The following is a 17,355-nucleotide window of genomic DNA, read 5'->3' on the forward strand; positions in this document are numbered from 1 at the left end:
AGATAACTCATCTCGTGTGGTCTCTGTTGTCGCGAAGCATACGCTATAACTTTTTCCTCTCGCATCAGTATAACTGCATACTCTCTATCCGCTTTCGGAACAACTAAGCTGGGGTAATAGTAAGTCTCTTCTTTAACTCTGAAAACTTCGCTCGCATTTGTTCGTTCAAACGAACTTGACTTCTTTCTTCAGCAGGTGCGTCAATGGCTTAGCGATTTTTGAAAAGCCCTCAATAAAACGTCGATAGTATCCTGCTAATCCCAGAAAACTATGACTCTCGTGCAGTGTGGTTGGCGATCTCCACTCATGTATCGCTTGGACTTTCGCTGGGTCCACTTTAATTCCTCTCGCAGAAACAATATGGGCGAGAAAATTGATTTCTTTAAGCCAAAACTCGCATTTGCTAAACTTCGCATACAGCTTTTCCACTCGTAATCTTTCCAACACGATCCTCAAATGCTCTTCGTGTTCTCGTTTACTCTTCGAGTAAATCAGGATATCGTCTATGAAGACTAACATGAACTTATCTAAGTATTCGTGAAAAACGTGATTCATGAGGTCCATGAATATTGCCGGGGGTATTCGTCAAACCGAAAGGCATATCTTCCAAATATCATTGAGTTATAGTAATGCCATATTGCATACGCGATGCCGTCTTCGGAAATATTTTCCGATCGTATCTTCAGCTGATGGTATCCCGTCCTCAAGTCAATCTGTAAAAAGGTGCTTGCTCCTTGTAGTTGATCGAACAGATCGTCGATTCGAGGTAACGGATGCTTATTCTTTAACGTCACTTTGTTCAACTCTCGATAATCGATACACAGCCTTAAGCTTCCATCCTTCTTTTTAACGAAAAGAACTGGTGCTCCCCACGGGGAAACACTGGGTCGAATGAAACTCATATCTAGAAGTTCTTGGAGTTGCCGCTTTAACTCTTGCAACTCTGTGGGGGCCATTCTGTACGGCGCTTTCGACGTCGGTGCTGCGCTAGGCTCTAACTCGATTGTAAACTCAAGCTGTCGATTTGGGGTAATCCCGGTAAAGTCTCAGGAAAAACGTCTTTATACTCTCGCACATCTGGTACGTCGTTAACGTTTGCCTCAAATTCATCTCTCTGGTTCAAATATACAACATACGCGGTTGTATCTTTTCTTCGCAAGAGATTTCTTGCTTGCAGTGCCGAGATGATCGGCGTCTTCTTCCATTTTCTCTCAATACTAATGAAGGAAGTAGGTTCTTAGCCAGGTGGCTAAAAAGATATCCGTCTCTCCTTGCATTGTATCTTCGCATGGTTTTCCCTCTAACCAGTCCATTCCAAAATTATATCCAAGTGCCACATAGGCATCAATCTCAGGTTTCTAACCTCGAGCTTAGTCGATTTTAACTCGAATTCTAAGTTAGGGCATACGGATGAAACCGTAGAAATTTTGCCTATGGGTGTGGCTATTCTTTAGAGGTTGTGGAGCAGGCTCTACGTTCGGTGTCGAACAAAAATACTATGGGCACATCTTTCAACTTGCCTATCTCTGACAAATTTCCTCTATTCTTGTCTGGTGCTTTCTACTTACACACGAACAGCCTCTGATGATGCGGTTGATTCGCCTGCGGGGCTGGTAGTTGCCTTTCTGACTGATGTGGTCGGTAGGCTGGCTGTTGTCGCTGTGGTAGAGGTAGCGGTAGAGTTCCCTCCATTGCTTTGAGTTGCGGGCGAAACTGACTCGGTCGTTCTCCGCTTCCACTTTGCTGACGATTCGGACACTGGTTCGAGTAGTGCCCGACCCTTCCGCAGGTGTAACAGCTATTCTATCTCATCTTGCATTCTCTCAGATGTAATTTATTGCTCTTCGACAAGGCGATAACCCTCGCGGTCCTTGAAAAACTGCTGCTGGGGCAGCTGGGCCAATTATAAGGCTGTTTGTCTCTGTTCTGAAACTGCGGTGGCTCATTCTGACTCTGCCACGGCTTTTTGGGATTTTGACTTCGGTCGTCCCATTTTCTCTTTTCTTCTTGCCTGCATCCAGAAAAGGATGGATTGCACGTCTGAGTGCTCTAATTCGTTTGGGGTGCTGAAGCTCAAATCGCGTTCTCTGGCTGCATTGCCAGTTCTATATCATATGCTCTATTTAATGCTTCAGTACACATAATCGCACTCTGACTCGTTAAATCGACTCGAATCTCTTGTCTCAATCATGATCGAAGCAATCCTGACATCTTCTCGTTCATCTCTTCTCGATATGTGGCATACCGGACCAAGTCGTGAAACTGACGTTCGTATTCAGCTACGGTTTTATTGCCTTATCTCATATTAACAGCTCTATTTCTTTCTTCATTCGGTTTCTCTTTCTCGGTGAAAGTCTAAGGGAACATATATCAACCTTAGAATTAATTCTCATAACTCACAAATCATAAAATTCTTACTCAACATCATAATATTTTCTCGATTCTCATAACTCATCGTCAAAGACATATCTCATGTCTATCATCGCAACCTCAGCTCAAAACTCTACTCAAGCATAGAGACTCTCTGGTCATCGTCATATAGACATATAAGAAAATTTTCTCTTTCGAGAACTCTTACTAATTGCGGGGCATAACGAAAATAAAACATCCCCTATTATTACGACGATGCTACTTCTATACTAGTCGTCATCTCAGTCTGCTATCGTGGAAAACATTATCTGCTCTAACCCATCATCTCGATCTTCTTGAATCTGCTATCGCCTATTCTGGCCTAGCATCACTTCTTCTCGTCCTCGAATTGATTAGCTTTCGGAATACATGGCTAATATAAGAAAATCCATAATCGAAAAGTCGTGCTCGTCCCGTAATAATTATATTCTACGACTGCTCTCATAATTCGAGTTTCTTCCAAACACTCTTCTTATTATACCATCCTAATTACCTAGACGATCCTAACTCTTGTCGGATGTGGTAGGGAAATAGGAGGTGATGAATAAAAATGTTTGATCTTGAACAAGACGAGCTCAAGTAATGGAATGATTCCATAATAGCCAGTGCTATTTCAAGAATAATGAAGAAGTTACAATCAAGGTAAGATCAAAAGCTAGAACAGAATCTAGAATAAAAACTGAGATATGACATGATGGGAATAAATCAATACTGGAAGTAGAAGCAATCCACTAAGTGGAAAATGAATGAATAAATTGTCCACTGTTAAAGCAAAGGGTAAAGATTTCCAACACAAACGGCTCAGGCTCGAACACAGTGGATCTGGAAAAATTTTCTCAATAGCGAATAGTTCATCTCCTGTTGGAGTTCAAATGGATGCAGAAAAATTTAAATACGACCAAGCGGGATAGGGACTCAATAAGTCTACTCTCATGACTACTCTAGCGATGATACGCGCGGTCCCGGTAAAAGTACCTCTATTTCAAAGTACAATTGGTCAATAGTATCTATGCATCCCATGAGGTCTCCATAATACGTTCGTCCTATTAGGGTCGTATCTCTTATTCGCGATGAAAACTCTAACTCTCGTTGTATTATCTCAACGGTTGGTTTCTCTGTTCCACTTCTTCATCTTCTTCTCGATTTATGTTCCTTCTGTTCCCTCTTCTTCTCGGAGGTATATTATAAAGGAAAAAGAAATATATAACTATCGACTTCTAAACTAACCGTTCTTCGTTACGAAATACAAATCCTCGTTTCTCATTTCACTTCTATATCTTATTTGTGATCTCAAAGTTCTCAAAACTCTCATCTAGTCTATTTCTCGTCTATCATCGTTCGTAATTCTCATCAATCTCTATTTCTCATTTATCATCATTTTCAAAGCTCTGATAAAGATAGTGAAACTCACTAATCAACTACATCTCTGTATATACATATATAAGGAAAATTGCCTCTCTCTCGAGGTCTTTTACAAAAGTAGGATCCTATGTACAAAGGTCCTAACACTAAAATGATGCTCTAGTTATACAAGCATCATAGGTACTAAGCACCTATAGATATATACTATCTACACATACATACTATACCATGCCTCTCTACCTATATATATACATATACGTATATATCGACTATGCATCTATACATATGTACGCGTCTACTAGATACACGTGATCTCTAGTCGTCGTCTCCTGAAATCCTGCTCGTTGCACCGTCAATCTCCATATCCTCCCTCGGCTCTGTCTCCTGACTCTCGTACACGTCGATCAGTTGGTAGACGCTATCGTCGCTCGACTCATCCTCGACATCGGTGTCCATCATCGGACCAAAAATTAGCACCTCGGGAACAAGTACCCATGTCTCGACTCCATCGGCAGTAATATGACGCTGTAATGGCTGGGTCCTTCTGTGGCCAACCGTCATCTCTGGAGTTTCCTCATCCGGGTCCTTCTCATCACTATCCAGGTGTACTGGCCGAGACCTTCCCTCCTGGGCGTCTCGGGACGGTGAATATAAAATCGAGTGTATATATGTCTGAAAAGCCAAAGTGCCCGGCTCAGGCAACGGGGCAACCCTCGGATAAGGATCAAAGGGCACATACTGTATCTGAGGCTCAACAGAAACAATCGGCTATGCCGACTCAACAGGTGGCAATGGCAAAGGTGCCGTTGCCAGTGTCAAATTCCAAGGCGGTAACTCAGCGCTGGGAAAAGAATAAGGGATAGAAACGCAAACGGGTCATGCTCTACCACTGGAGAGTACGCCTCGAAGACCATCGGCTCTGAAACATCAGGCTCAAAAGAAACTGAAATCGGATCAGCTGGGGGTAGAGGGGCAATCGGAAACGGCTGCTCGGGAAATGGGGCACAACAACAAGCTCCCCTTCCTGGGCTGGTCCCTCAAACTCTCCATACGGTGGTGAAGGTGGCTCGCCATAATCAAGGTAGCGGTGGCTCAAAGTCGCGATGAAGCCACGAAAATCGGCGCTCACGAAACACCCGAACTCAGTCCTCAAGATATGTTGCGGCACCAACGAAGCCGCCCAGTCTTGCCACTCGAGTGGCAGCTGTGGAATCAGGTGAGTGATGGCCTCAGCCTCGTCAATCCCGTGGATACTAGCCTCCAACCAACAACGGTGGTAATGCGCTAGAAATTCTCCAAGAGTATCGCCCTCTCTCGGTCCAGTAGTCCTGAACCAACGGCGCATCGCCTCGCTATATCGTCTCTGTATCGCTGCCTCTTCTCGACTCTGCATCTCATCCTCATTTGGTACGGTGGGGCATCGGCTATACTAGCCTCAACATCTCTCCTCGTATTCCAGATCAACTGCCTCGTATCAGAATTCATCATCTCAAACAATTTCGTCATTAAAACAATACATGACTCATTAGTGAATCAAACTCAGCTCTCAACAGGAAAGCAACAAGAAACAACATCAACCTCTTACCTCGTTAAGCCGGAGGAGATGGGGTGCTGGGGTTTCGTTTCAAACTGACTCTCTCAAACTAGCCTAAGAATTCAAATTAGACTAATACTCAATTTAAAAAGATACCAGTAATCAAAGGTTCAACTCAGTCAAGCAATAGACTCAGAGCAGATGACCTGCTCTGATACCACCCTATCGCAGCCCGAAAACCCGACACTAGTGATAGTGGGGTACGAGTATCGATACGACTATTTTTAAAAGAATAAAAGATAAGAAGAATAGGTCGAACATCAAGCGGAAGCTCGCATCAAAAGGTGTTAAAGAAATCATTATAAATGAACCCAAGGGTAAAATCGTCAACGTCGTTATAACTTTTTAATTATCAGGAATTTCACGAACAAAAACAAAACGGGTATCGCTCATTTTTCGTAAGGGAACATAATATGCAGAGTATCGCAGCAAAAGGCGAACCGATTATATGTATGAAGACATATAACCGTGAGTACATTGCTTAACTTCAAAAGAAAATTAAAGTATATCAATCATCAAGACTTTATCGTCAAAATGGAAATACGATAAAGTAAATACATCCTCCAACATTTCCCCGCCAGCACCAGACCAATCTCGCTCCTCGCTTAGTCTGCACATTTAGAAATACATGCAGGGCGTGAGTATATAATACTCAGTGGGCAAACGCCGAAAAACAAGAAAGGCGCTCTTAGAGCTATAAGTTTGAAGCTTGCCACATCTCAGCAATACACAGAAATGAGTTAGTATTAAATGAATCTGTGCATGCAGTTTTAATAATCAACATCATAAATAAACGATAGCGCTATCAAAGTACTCATCATGCATGTACCACATCTACAACTCATCATCATCAAAGGTACTGAGAAGTAGGCCTCCTTCTCAAGCACCGTGACCGGCCGATTCGCTCAACGGCTCACAGTCACCTCTGTGTACACTAGCCCTGGCAGGATAGCTATCAACTGCCCAGGACCCGAATTCGTCTCATCTCATCAGTAGAGGGTAACATACAAGCTCAGCATCAAAAATTGGCAAGTCAAACATTTCTCAACATCATTTATCTCAAATAATTTGATAAGCTCATAAATATCATCATTAAATCATTTTAGAAAGCTCGGATAATATATGTATACTCAAAATATTGCCCACCTGAAGACCTTACTCAAAAACTCCCGTCAAAGCGGAGTTACTTACTTCCCTGCTCTGCTCGTGTCTTCAGGGATCATCGTCATCATCGAAGGTTCATGTCATAAAATGAATCTCGATTAGAACTCAACGACAAAAACTCATGCCTTAACTCATGCTTTATCTTATATTCTATCTCTTGATCGACTCTACATAAACTTCTTCACTCATTTCAAATCCTTAAGTCCAAGGATAGGTTTCAAGAAAATCATGGTTCTAAGTCTCGATTTATCTCTCATATAAGACTCGTCTAATCTCATTAAAACACTTAGGCAACATAAACACATAAGGCACATAAGAAAATACAATCAAACATCAACAAATCATGTTCTGTTTTCCCACTGACTCAACTTCAAAATTTAACACGTTCTGACTCCGACATCTCCTGGACTCCAGACTCATACCAAAAGAAAGGTATTTGAGTCTAGTTTCATTTAAAAAAATGTAGAGTCAGAAACTCCAAGTGGTTTGGGAGATATGGCGTTTTTACCACGGTCTACCATATTCGGCAGTTTTAAGCAATCGGAAACATTGATTTTTGAAAAATAGTAAACGTTGTCAAACTGAGCTCAAATTTGGTGGATATCTATCCCATACAGTAAGGTTGATACCATAAAAATTTGGAAAGCTAGATCACATAGGAAGCTACTGAAATGAATGACTTTGTCCCCTGTTCTCTGAAATTCTCGGTAGAAATGTGCAGATTTGGTTTTGAATTTTATAAAAATAGTAAATCAGGTCCAAATGACTTGAAAGTTTACCGATATGCTCAAGACTCATATAGGGACATGCTGTAAAATTTTCAAAGCCATTAGACATCGACAACCCGTCGATCACAGTAGGTCAGTAGCCTACGAAAAATCACCAAAAACTCATCTCAAACTCTTAAATGCTCAATTCAACATTCCTTCAAAGAAAACCAATCAAAGCTCATTTTAAACACATATAACACTCAAAAACATTCAAAAACATTAAAATACTCATCATACTCAATCTCAAATCTCCTCTTACATCGTAAACTCAAATCTCAAGGAAAACGTTTCTACAAACGCATCAATTTAATCCTCTTCTCAATCTCATGCTCAAAATTACTCAAATATGATCATTTACATCATATAACTCCTTATTCACATATTCATTCTCTTTTTATCATAAAAACTATATTTTAATAAAAATCCATGTATCAACATAAAACTCTTAGCAAAACATGGATAAAATTCTCATAAGGATCATAGAGCAAATTGACCTCATTTTATCAAGCATCAAACTCACATCATACAAAACTTAAAACTCATACAAACTGAACTAATCCAAAATTTTATTTAGCCTACAATAGACTTAATCAAACATGCAAAGACACTACTATCATGCTTAAAAACATATATTTTAAGCAAAATCACTTAAATAACACATAGATCAAAAAGTCCTAATTTTTACTAAACTAACTCCTTGAAATTTTTATAAACTCACATGGATCTTTAATCTATTCATATATCTTTCATTTTTAACCAATTAATCTCACATAAAAACCCTCAATTTACATATAAGGGCATATATACACATATCCCTAATTTTAGTAAACTAACTCACATCAAAACTCCAATGGACATCATATACTCAAATTACTCCATCAATCATCATCATATACATCACATAGATCATTTTTCTCACCTCAAATCAAGGAAAGAAAAAGAAAAATTTTGAAGTGTAGAACACCTATTTTTCGAAAATTTGAGGAAAAGGAAGGGGGTGATTTTCTTGCTTCAATCTTTCAAGAATACTCATATACAATCTCATACAAGTCTAGTCTATGAATATGGAGATCACTTACCCAAGTTTACACCAAATATCAAACTTTCTCTCTCTATTCTTGAAGTCAATCTCCAAAGATCTTCTTGAATTCAAGGAGGTGGAAGTGTTTAGTGTAAGATTTAGAGGGTGATTTGTGATTTTGGTGTGATGTTGTGAAGCTCCCAAGGTCTCGTTAATGGTTGTCAATGGTGGAAATGTGAGAGAGAGGAGAGAGAGGTGGTGGTCGAAAGTTTGGAGTGAAGGAGAGAGAGAATTTCTCTAGCAAGATATGAATTGATCTTGGAAATCTTAGGATAGATTTGTGATCTTTAAAGAGGATTTGATGATCTTGAGAATATTTGGCAATTAATGCCTTGATCTCTCTCTCTCTCTCTAAATCTCTACTCTCTCAATCTCTACACTTAGTAAATTTTAGTAATTAGTCTCATACTTGGGAAACTAAAAATAAATTATGTGAGAAGGGTGATTAAATAATAATCACAAAAACTATGGAAATATTACTCATTAATAAAGTACCATGATATAATTATTCATGTGACCAAAATAAAATAATTATAGCACTAATATTAGTGCACTCACTCAATTATAATATTCCTCATCATAGGAAAAATAATTTAAAAATATTATGCTTGGAAAAATTTCCATAAACCGGCATCATTCGATTTCTCGGTAAAAATAAACCGCACTTTCTTTGGAAACTTAATAAAAATTCCCAAGTGCTAAGGTTTCAAATAAAAATCATAATAATATGGTCATATTAACACACGTCACAAAATCACATAATCACTCAGTCACGTAAATTCACATAACATCACATCAAAACAGTCGGCAGACTCAAATAAGCTAGACGTCTCTCTGACCGACTCTATTTATCAAGGTTTCTCACTCTTTCTTCCTCGACTCTATTTCCAACTCATTATTCCTATTTTTCTTAATAGGACAGTCAATCTCTAATAATTCAGTATCCGGTAACTCTATTCCCGGTAGTTGGAAATAAAATAAAATCTCAGCTCAAATCAATCAGCATCTCTATCTCAACTCATTTCTCAAATCTCATCACTCTAATTCCATCATCGGTTTATTCACTCGTATCTCTATTTAAAAGACAATCTGTCTTATCTGCTCATAAAAAAGTAGTCTCGTATTTCGACATCTCAGTACTCTCAATAGTGTTAAGACACTATCTCACAACATGAGGAAAAGTACGGGGTGTTACATTAAATTAGAGTTTCATTATTATCGCCGAATTAAAAGGTTTAGCTACTCATGCTTAGAATAAAAACAATCAAATAAATAAATTTAAACATAAATAAAATAACGAACAATACTAAGAAAATAATTGCAAGAAATTAAATCAAACTTGAACCAATTGAAGAAGAAATCGTCTGCCTCCTTCGAACCAATCCAGCCGCAATTCAATAAAATAAAAGCAAGAATTAAACTAATGAAAACTATGGAATTTAAATGCTAAAGACGTACGAATCGAGAAATTGCATGAAGAGAAAAGGGTTGCATGGAATAATCAAAAGCAAAAGTCAAACTACTATTCCTAATCAAAGTTGCGGCTGCAATATAAAAGTGAATGTGTCTAAAGTTAAACCTAAACTAATATATATATGAGGCCATGCATGCGGCCTTAACAAAACAAAGGGAATTAAATCCCTTCTAAAGTGCCGCCTAATCATCCCCAATGGGCTTCGGCCCTTTTCACCTAAATAATACCCAAAATAAAATAAAACTAAGAGTTTTGAGCTTCATAAAAATGTAGCAAGTAATTAAAAGCCCAATCTCTACTTTCTTCCATCTTCACGTCGAATCCCATCGCAAACTCGTCTTTCTCCACTTTCGTCGAATCCCATCGCAAACTCGTCTTTCTCCACTTTCTTCCAATTAGCAGCTCCATCTCCAATTCTTCTCATTCCTGCGCTAAAACATAGCAGAACATGTAATATCACATGAAACCACGGTGAAACGCACACTAAACTAGGTAGCTAAAATACACACATGAAATCCCCTCACACTTAGATCATACTTGTCCTCAAGTATGAAATAAGAGAAGAATCAATGGTGAAATTCAGCCCCTAGAAGCAACTTTCTTCCTTGACACGAAGACTCTAGAAACGAACGAACTGAAAACAGACACAACAACACACGCAAAGAACAGGAAAGTAAAAAAGGGAAACAAGACAAGACACGAACAAACCAAACGACTAGCCAAGCAACATCAAAGCATCAAGAATGCAACAGTCTATCAAATCGAAACATGCAATTCACCATCACTTCCCAACTCTCGAACTAAGAACATGAACCTCCAAAGTGTGTTTTCATTATTAATCTAGTCCAAATTAGGGAACAATGAGTTCAACTCTCACGCTCATTCAATCTCTCCATAAGATAAGGTAATTCTCACACAAGAAGAAACTCCAATTAGTCATGATATTTCGCAGTCACATTATGGCTAAAAAAGGTCTTTCTTCTTTGGTTGTAATGGGGCTTAAGGACTATCAATGATGTAGGCAAGATCCTAGGGGTCCTAAGCTCAAACATTGAAGATCAAATATCGTGCATGCTCGAATCAAATCACACCTAAAGAATTCTAAACATATGAAGAATAACCTCCAACTCAACCATGGGCAACAATCATCAAACAACTCAATGCATGTATACTAATTCAACCTTGGTGCAACCTTTATTTCATCTCTCTCTCTTTTTTTTTTCTTTTTCTTTTTCTGTTTCTTTTTTTTTTCTTTTTTTCTTTTTTTTTCTTTTTCTTTTTCTGTTTCCTTTTTTTTTCTTCTGCACCACTTCATTAAAATAACACAATCATGCAAGGAGTACATCAAAAACAATCTGCCCAACTGTCAACATCTTCCTCTGTTCGGCCAAACAGACCATCTGTCCTAGATTCAGAATGTAATTTCGGCTCGGTTCTGTTTGGGCAAACAAGCATCCTTATGCACATTCCTCAAAAATTCACTTAAGATGTAATTCAATTCTAACATGCACAATGGGACCAAAGAGAAGGTTCACAAAAAAAAGGCCTTGGCTATATATATATATATATAGTGACTAATATGAACAATCACGGCAAGGCTCAAACATGGCTCACTAGGGGTTAGTGTACGGGTAGGAAATCAAAAGCAGGCCAAACGGCTACCCTAGTGCCTCTTATCATTCACCACATATGACACACTTGATATCACGACTTCATGGATCATCAAATCTCTCAAAACAAAATTTAGTAGAGAGTGCTCTACTCTATTAAGCTCAATACCTCACTTATGTGTAGTTTAGATTCACTCATCAACCTTATTTTGTCATTCCAGGCATCATGTAATCAAAACACACACTGTCAATCACAAGTTCTCAGTTCTTAAGTCGGGAAAGATCAAGTTATCACACATATTCAATCTAACATCATGCTCCAACAACTGAACTTATCAATTACTTTGGCTAGAAGACTCACAAGACTCAACATAAACTGACTCAACAAGCAAAGACTCAACGACGCCCCTCCCCCCCCCCTCACACTTAAATTTTGCTTGCCCTCAAGCAAAACAAAATAACACATAAGGAAGGGACAACGAAAAACACAGAACACACTCAAAACAGAAAAACCAACACAAGAACAAACAAAACGAAAAGGAAAAAAGGAAAGGAATCACCGCGCGCGCTGCCGCCGCAGCTCCTGTCTGATCGTGGCGCTCAGATTGGTTTGAAATGGATTTTCAAAAACAAGAAAGACGAAGAAGGAAATGTTGTGAGAAACAAAGCAAGGCTAGTAGCAAAAGGATACAGTCAAGAAGAAGGAATCGACTACGATGAGACTTTTGCCCCAGTTGCCAGATTGGAAGCAGTCAGGCTCTTCTTAGCCTTTGCAGCTCACAAAGGATTCAAGGTACACCAAATGGACGTGAAATTTCTAAATACAGTACTCACCGATGAAGTCTACGTGGAACAACCTCCAGGCTTTGAGGTTGCAGGACCAAAAAAGGTGTACAAGCTGAAGAAAACGCTCTATGGTTTGAAACAAGCACCAAGAGCATGGTATGATACTCTTTCTGAGTATCTTGTTGAACAAGGGTTCAAGAAAGGATCAGTGGACAGAACCTTGTTCACTCTCAAAGAAGGAGAAGATCTCTTACTTGTTCAGATTTATGTCGATGACATAATCTTCGGATCCAAATCCGAACGCATGTGCAAGAAGTTTGCTGATATCATGACTAATAAGTTTCAGATGTCCATGATGGGAGAAATGAATTTCTTTCTTGGGTTACAAGTCAAGCAGACCAGCGAAGGAATACTGATCAATCAGTCAAAGTACGCCAAGGAACTGATCGCCAAGTTCGGTATTCAGCACATGAATCAGTCAAGATTCCAATGAACACAAACTAGAAAGTAGATCCAGGATCAGAAGGAAAATTAGTATCATCAACCAAATACAGAGAAATCATTGGATCATTGTTGTATTTGACTGCTAGCAGACCAGATATCGCGTATGCACTCGGGGTTTGTGCAAGATATCAGTCAGATCCAAAGGATGCTCATATGGATGCTGCAAAATGAATTTTGCGATATCTAAAAGGCACACCTAACTTAGGATTGTGGTACCCAGCTGCCGATGACTTCAAGCTCACCGGATATTTAGACTCAGATTTTGCAGGATGCAAAATTGATCGTAAATCAACTTCGGGAACTTGTCAATTCCTAGGCAACAAGCTTATCTCATGGTTTTTAAAGAAGCAGACTTCAGTCGCCATCTCCACAACTGAAGCTGAATATGTTGCTGCGGGAAGCCGATGTTCACAACTTCTACGGTTATTCCAACAACTGAAGGACTATGTGATCGAAGAAAAGGAAGTCCCAATCTTTTGCGACAGCTCCAGTGCTATTGCAATTTCACATAATCCAGTTCATCATACCAGAGTCAAGCATATTGCTATCCGACATCACTTCATTCGTGATCACGTCAAAAAGAAGAATATCTCTGTTGAATGTGTTCTGACCGCAGTTCAGAGAGCAGACTTGCTGACCAAAGCTCTTCCTGAAGAAAGGTTCAACGATCTGTGTGGGAGGATCGGCCTCATCAACCCAGAAGAGTGATGCTGTGTTTGAAGATCTCCTCAACAGTCACGATGACTGGTGGTCAAGTGCTCTACAACTGCTGACGTGGAAAGCAATGAAGACAAATCTTCATCTAAAGGGAACTTATTCTGATAAGTCAACCAGAATCAGTGGTATCGACTGACTACAATGATCAGTCGATCAGTAAGTATCTTCAACTTACTCCTTGAAAATCAGTTATTTCAGTTATGAGTCTTTTGTTTGTTTTCAAAAGTTTTCTCTGACTAATCAGTTTGTTTCAAAATCTTTTACTGATTTTGTTGGAAAATGAAATATCCATGAAGGACAACTACTTTTAAGAAAATTTGATTTTGATTTAACTTGTCCTGATCTTCTCTCAAAATCTTTCATACCTTTTTGCCTCTGAAATGAAAATCTTGAGAATCTCATTGATTTGACAAAATGCAATGATCTTTCTCACCTTTTGAAGCTCCCGTCCTCTGCAGTGACGGTGGATGTGAAATTTTCCTTCAAAAACATTTTAGGCACAGTTTTCGAAAAAAATTTTCATCTTCCTTCTTGGTAAATGGTCTATTTATACCTTGATGTCTTCGTTTATTTTCTGCATCAACTAAAAACTCTCCACAGCCTTCACTGTGAGAAAAATTTCAATCTTTCAAAAAGTTGCAGAGAAAAGTAGTGTTCCGACAAAGGAGAAATCAATGACTGCGAAGTCATGGAGTGGGAGATTGACGCTCACATTATTGGTCTACACCGGACCCTTCCACTGGATCTCAATGTCTCTCCAACGTCAAACTTGTATCTACCCTCATTTATATCCAGCGACGCGAGTGTCTTCCATCCTCATGCCCGGCCCATACGATTTGAAGTACCTGTCTCAAAAAGACATACTTCACCTGGTTCTCAGGCGAGCCTCACATCTTTTTGTGAAGCTTCCATATGGTGCAACAACGATGAGCATGAGCTCGTTGTCGAACCTTGCGGGCCGGGTCGGCCCGGCACAACCCAGCGGGCCTAGGCAATTTTTTAGGCCGGGTCGGGCCGGCCCAACATTTCAGCGGGCCTTGAACATTGAAGCCCAGCCCGGCCCTATACGGGCCGCCGGGCGGGTCGGGCCAAAACGGGCCAAAAATTGGTAAATTAATATATATATATATATATATATATATATATATATATATATATAGGGTCAAGTTAAACAGAGAATGCTAAATATTTAGAGAATAGAGAAATCGTGAAACAAAAACGAACAGATCTACAAATTTAACGAACAGATCAATGTACCGCATGAACAGCAATTTGAACAGACGTATTTAGTAAAAAAAAAGAAAATCTCGCCACCAACAGGATTCGAACCCTGGGCAAATTGTTGTTCATGCGGTACATTGATCTGTTCGTTAAATTTGTAGATCTGTTCGTTTTTGTTTCCGATTTCTCTATTCTCTAAATATTTAGCATTCTCCGTTTAACCTTTCTCTCTATATATATATATATATAGTTCCAAAAATTAATAAATTAAATCAAATTTAAAGAAAAAAATTGAAGACAAATTCGATCAAACAAAAATGGCCTTAAACAATCTACATCTAAATTACGTAATTGATTAAAATTAAATGTAAACAAATATGACTAAAACTTAATGTAAACAATACGAATACAAGTAAAAAACCAAAACTAATTGCAAAAACAACAAAAACTGAAAACGATTTATTCACAAATTAATTAATACAGTAATCAAATCAACTGGAATAAAATAACAACCACAAAAAATAAATGAATCTTTCAAGTAAAAATAATTTAATATTGATTGTTGATTGCTAATTTAAATCCTAAGTTAGACTTCGACTCGTCATTGTCGTCAATTAAAGAAATGGACTTAGATTGGGTTGGGTCCATTGAAATTTGGGAGGAGATATAAATTTTTGAAATTTTCACCTTCTATATTGACGGGCCGATTTAGGCCTGAAAGCTCGGCGGACTTTCTGGCCCGCGGGCCGGGTGACCCTGCGGGCCGCATGGGCCGGGCCAGAGAGGCCCAGTTTTTTTTGGGCCTTGAAAATCCTAGCCCAACCCGGCCAAAACTACGGGCGGGCCCATCGGGCCGAGCCATTTTCGGCCCATTTTGACAGCCCTAGTCCTCACGACTGTCACTGATTCGATTTTTCCTCCTCACATCTCTTCCCTGCATGTATGACGAGCCCTCTTTTGCCCTACTTCTTTCACCAAAGGCTCGCCATGCATTTCTTTCATTTCCCTCCTCACTTCTATCACTCCTCTTCCTCACCACCTCTTGTCTCCCCCCCTCTTCCTTTAAGGTTCGTGTGCATAGCCGCATCTCATGAATATCTCCAAGATGCTATGCATACTTTCCTTTCCTTCACACTGCTCTTCTCCATCTCTCCGTCTCCCTTCTCATCTCTCTCTCTCCCCGCTGGCGTCTTCCTCTTCTGCATCTCTGGATTCATCCTCTTCTCGAGTCCTCTACGAGTTCTTGAGAATCGGAGTTGAGTACCGTCTGATCATAGCTTCCATCATCAGCTCTCTTTTTGATGTTGCCAAAAAGGGGGAAAGTAGGAAGTTTGAGAAAAATCTTCTCGAAGGTAGTTCCCTGCATCTTCTCGAAAGACTGAAGATGGTAAAGCAAAAGGATCACCAGAAGTTGTAAGGATGACGTTTCAGTAAAGACCTCAAGTCAACGGAAAATAAGTGTGAGTGGAACAAGTTTAAGAGCATGAAGACTGAAGATGAAGATCAAGAAGTTCAAGGCGCAGACAAGCAGACTGCTGGAGTCCATGGGTTTCCCATGTGTTTTCTTTGTTGTTTTGCTCCCTTGTATGTCGTGCTCTGTACCTCGACTGATGTCTCATCAGTTTTTCTTTAAATGAAAAAGGAGCTTGTTTTTTATCTCAACCTGAAGACAATGACTTTTTGTCTAGGCTCTGATTATTGTTTTTCTGTCTTGTCCATGTTCTGTTCGAACTATTGTGTTCTTTTCTCTGAGTACAAGTTTTAGGTTCTATTGTTAAGGGGGAATAGTATTCACCCTGTTTTAGAACTTGTGCTCTGAGTTCAGTCTTTTTCTTGCTTAGAACTGTTGTGTGGTTTTGGCATCATCAAAATGGGAGAAATTGTTGGGAACTTAATGAAATATCCTAATCCTTGTTCTGATGATACCAAAATCAATAGATTTCTTTTGTAATAGACTAGAACTGCTTGAACTCAATTGTTATAGTTCTTTTTCTAGTTTAGTTGCTGTTCTAAAGACTGAAGACTGAAGAACGAAGGACTGAAGTTGCCGACTGAAGCAATAGTCGAAGAATTAGTTTTGAACTGATTACTTAATGCGTGCCACGTGAAATCAGCGGACTGATACTAAAGTCAAGTATCGATTAAACATTCTTCCTCGGACTGAACCTCCAACGTTCAAAGGAAGCCACACACTCCAGACGTACAGCCGCATTAAATGCGGAGATCTCAGGATCGTCATTTCTCTACAAAGGTCATTCCTCCTTGGTGATTACTTTTTCAGAGATGTCGCATCTCCTGCTCTTCAAGATAGTCGTTCTCACCAAACAAGGAACCTCGAAGATTGAAGCCTCAGCCCAAGTTCAAATTACTCTCTAACGGAAGAAATCTTGAAGACCTTCTTCGCCAACGGATCTATTCAAGACTTCTCCTATAAATAGCACTCGAGGATCACTTCAATCTTCACCGATTCAACAACATAAGCTGAAACTCTGCCAAAATTGTTTCTCAGCCAAAGCCCAGCCTCTCCAAAGCTTGAATCGAAGAAGAGAATCCCAAAGCCAAAAATCAGTCACTGCTGATTAGATAAATTCTTTTAGACCTTAGGCAAACCTTTGTTTACCCAAAACCTGGGTCAAACTAACTGCAAAGAACTTGTTTTCAAA

General features: G+C 39.4%; 1 long non-coding RNA gene across 2 annotated transcripts; it reads right to left on the reverse strand.

Moving 5' to 3' along the window:
• Window positions 1–5,799: 5,799 nt before the first annotated feature.
• On the reverse strand, window positions 5,800–8,686 carry LOC131004188 (uncharacterized). 2 transcript variants are annotated; one of them, XR_009094926.1, is made up of 3 exons: window positions 8,379–8,686; window positions 6,512–6,575; window positions 5,800–5,975 (listed from the first exon to the last, which is right to left on the reverse strand). It is a non-coding gene; the product is annotated as an uncharacterized LOC131004188 (long non-coding RNA). The 2 variants fall into 2 exon arrangements; XR_009094925.1 differs by lacking the exon at window positions 8,379–8,686 and having other exon boundaries at window positions 6,512–7,300.
• Window positions 8,687–17,355: the final 8,669 nt, after the last annotated feature.

The sequence above is a fragment of the Salvia miltiorrhiza genome, unplaced genomic scaffold (genome assembly GCF_028751815.1).
Source record: "Salvia miltiorrhiza cultivar Shanhuang (shh) unplaced genomic scaffold, IMPLAD_Smil_shh original_scaffold_350_2, whole genome shotgun sequence".
Lineage (NCBI taxonomy): Eukaryota > Viridiplantae > Streptophyta > Magnoliopsida > Lamiales > Lamiaceae > Salvia > Salvia miltiorrhiza.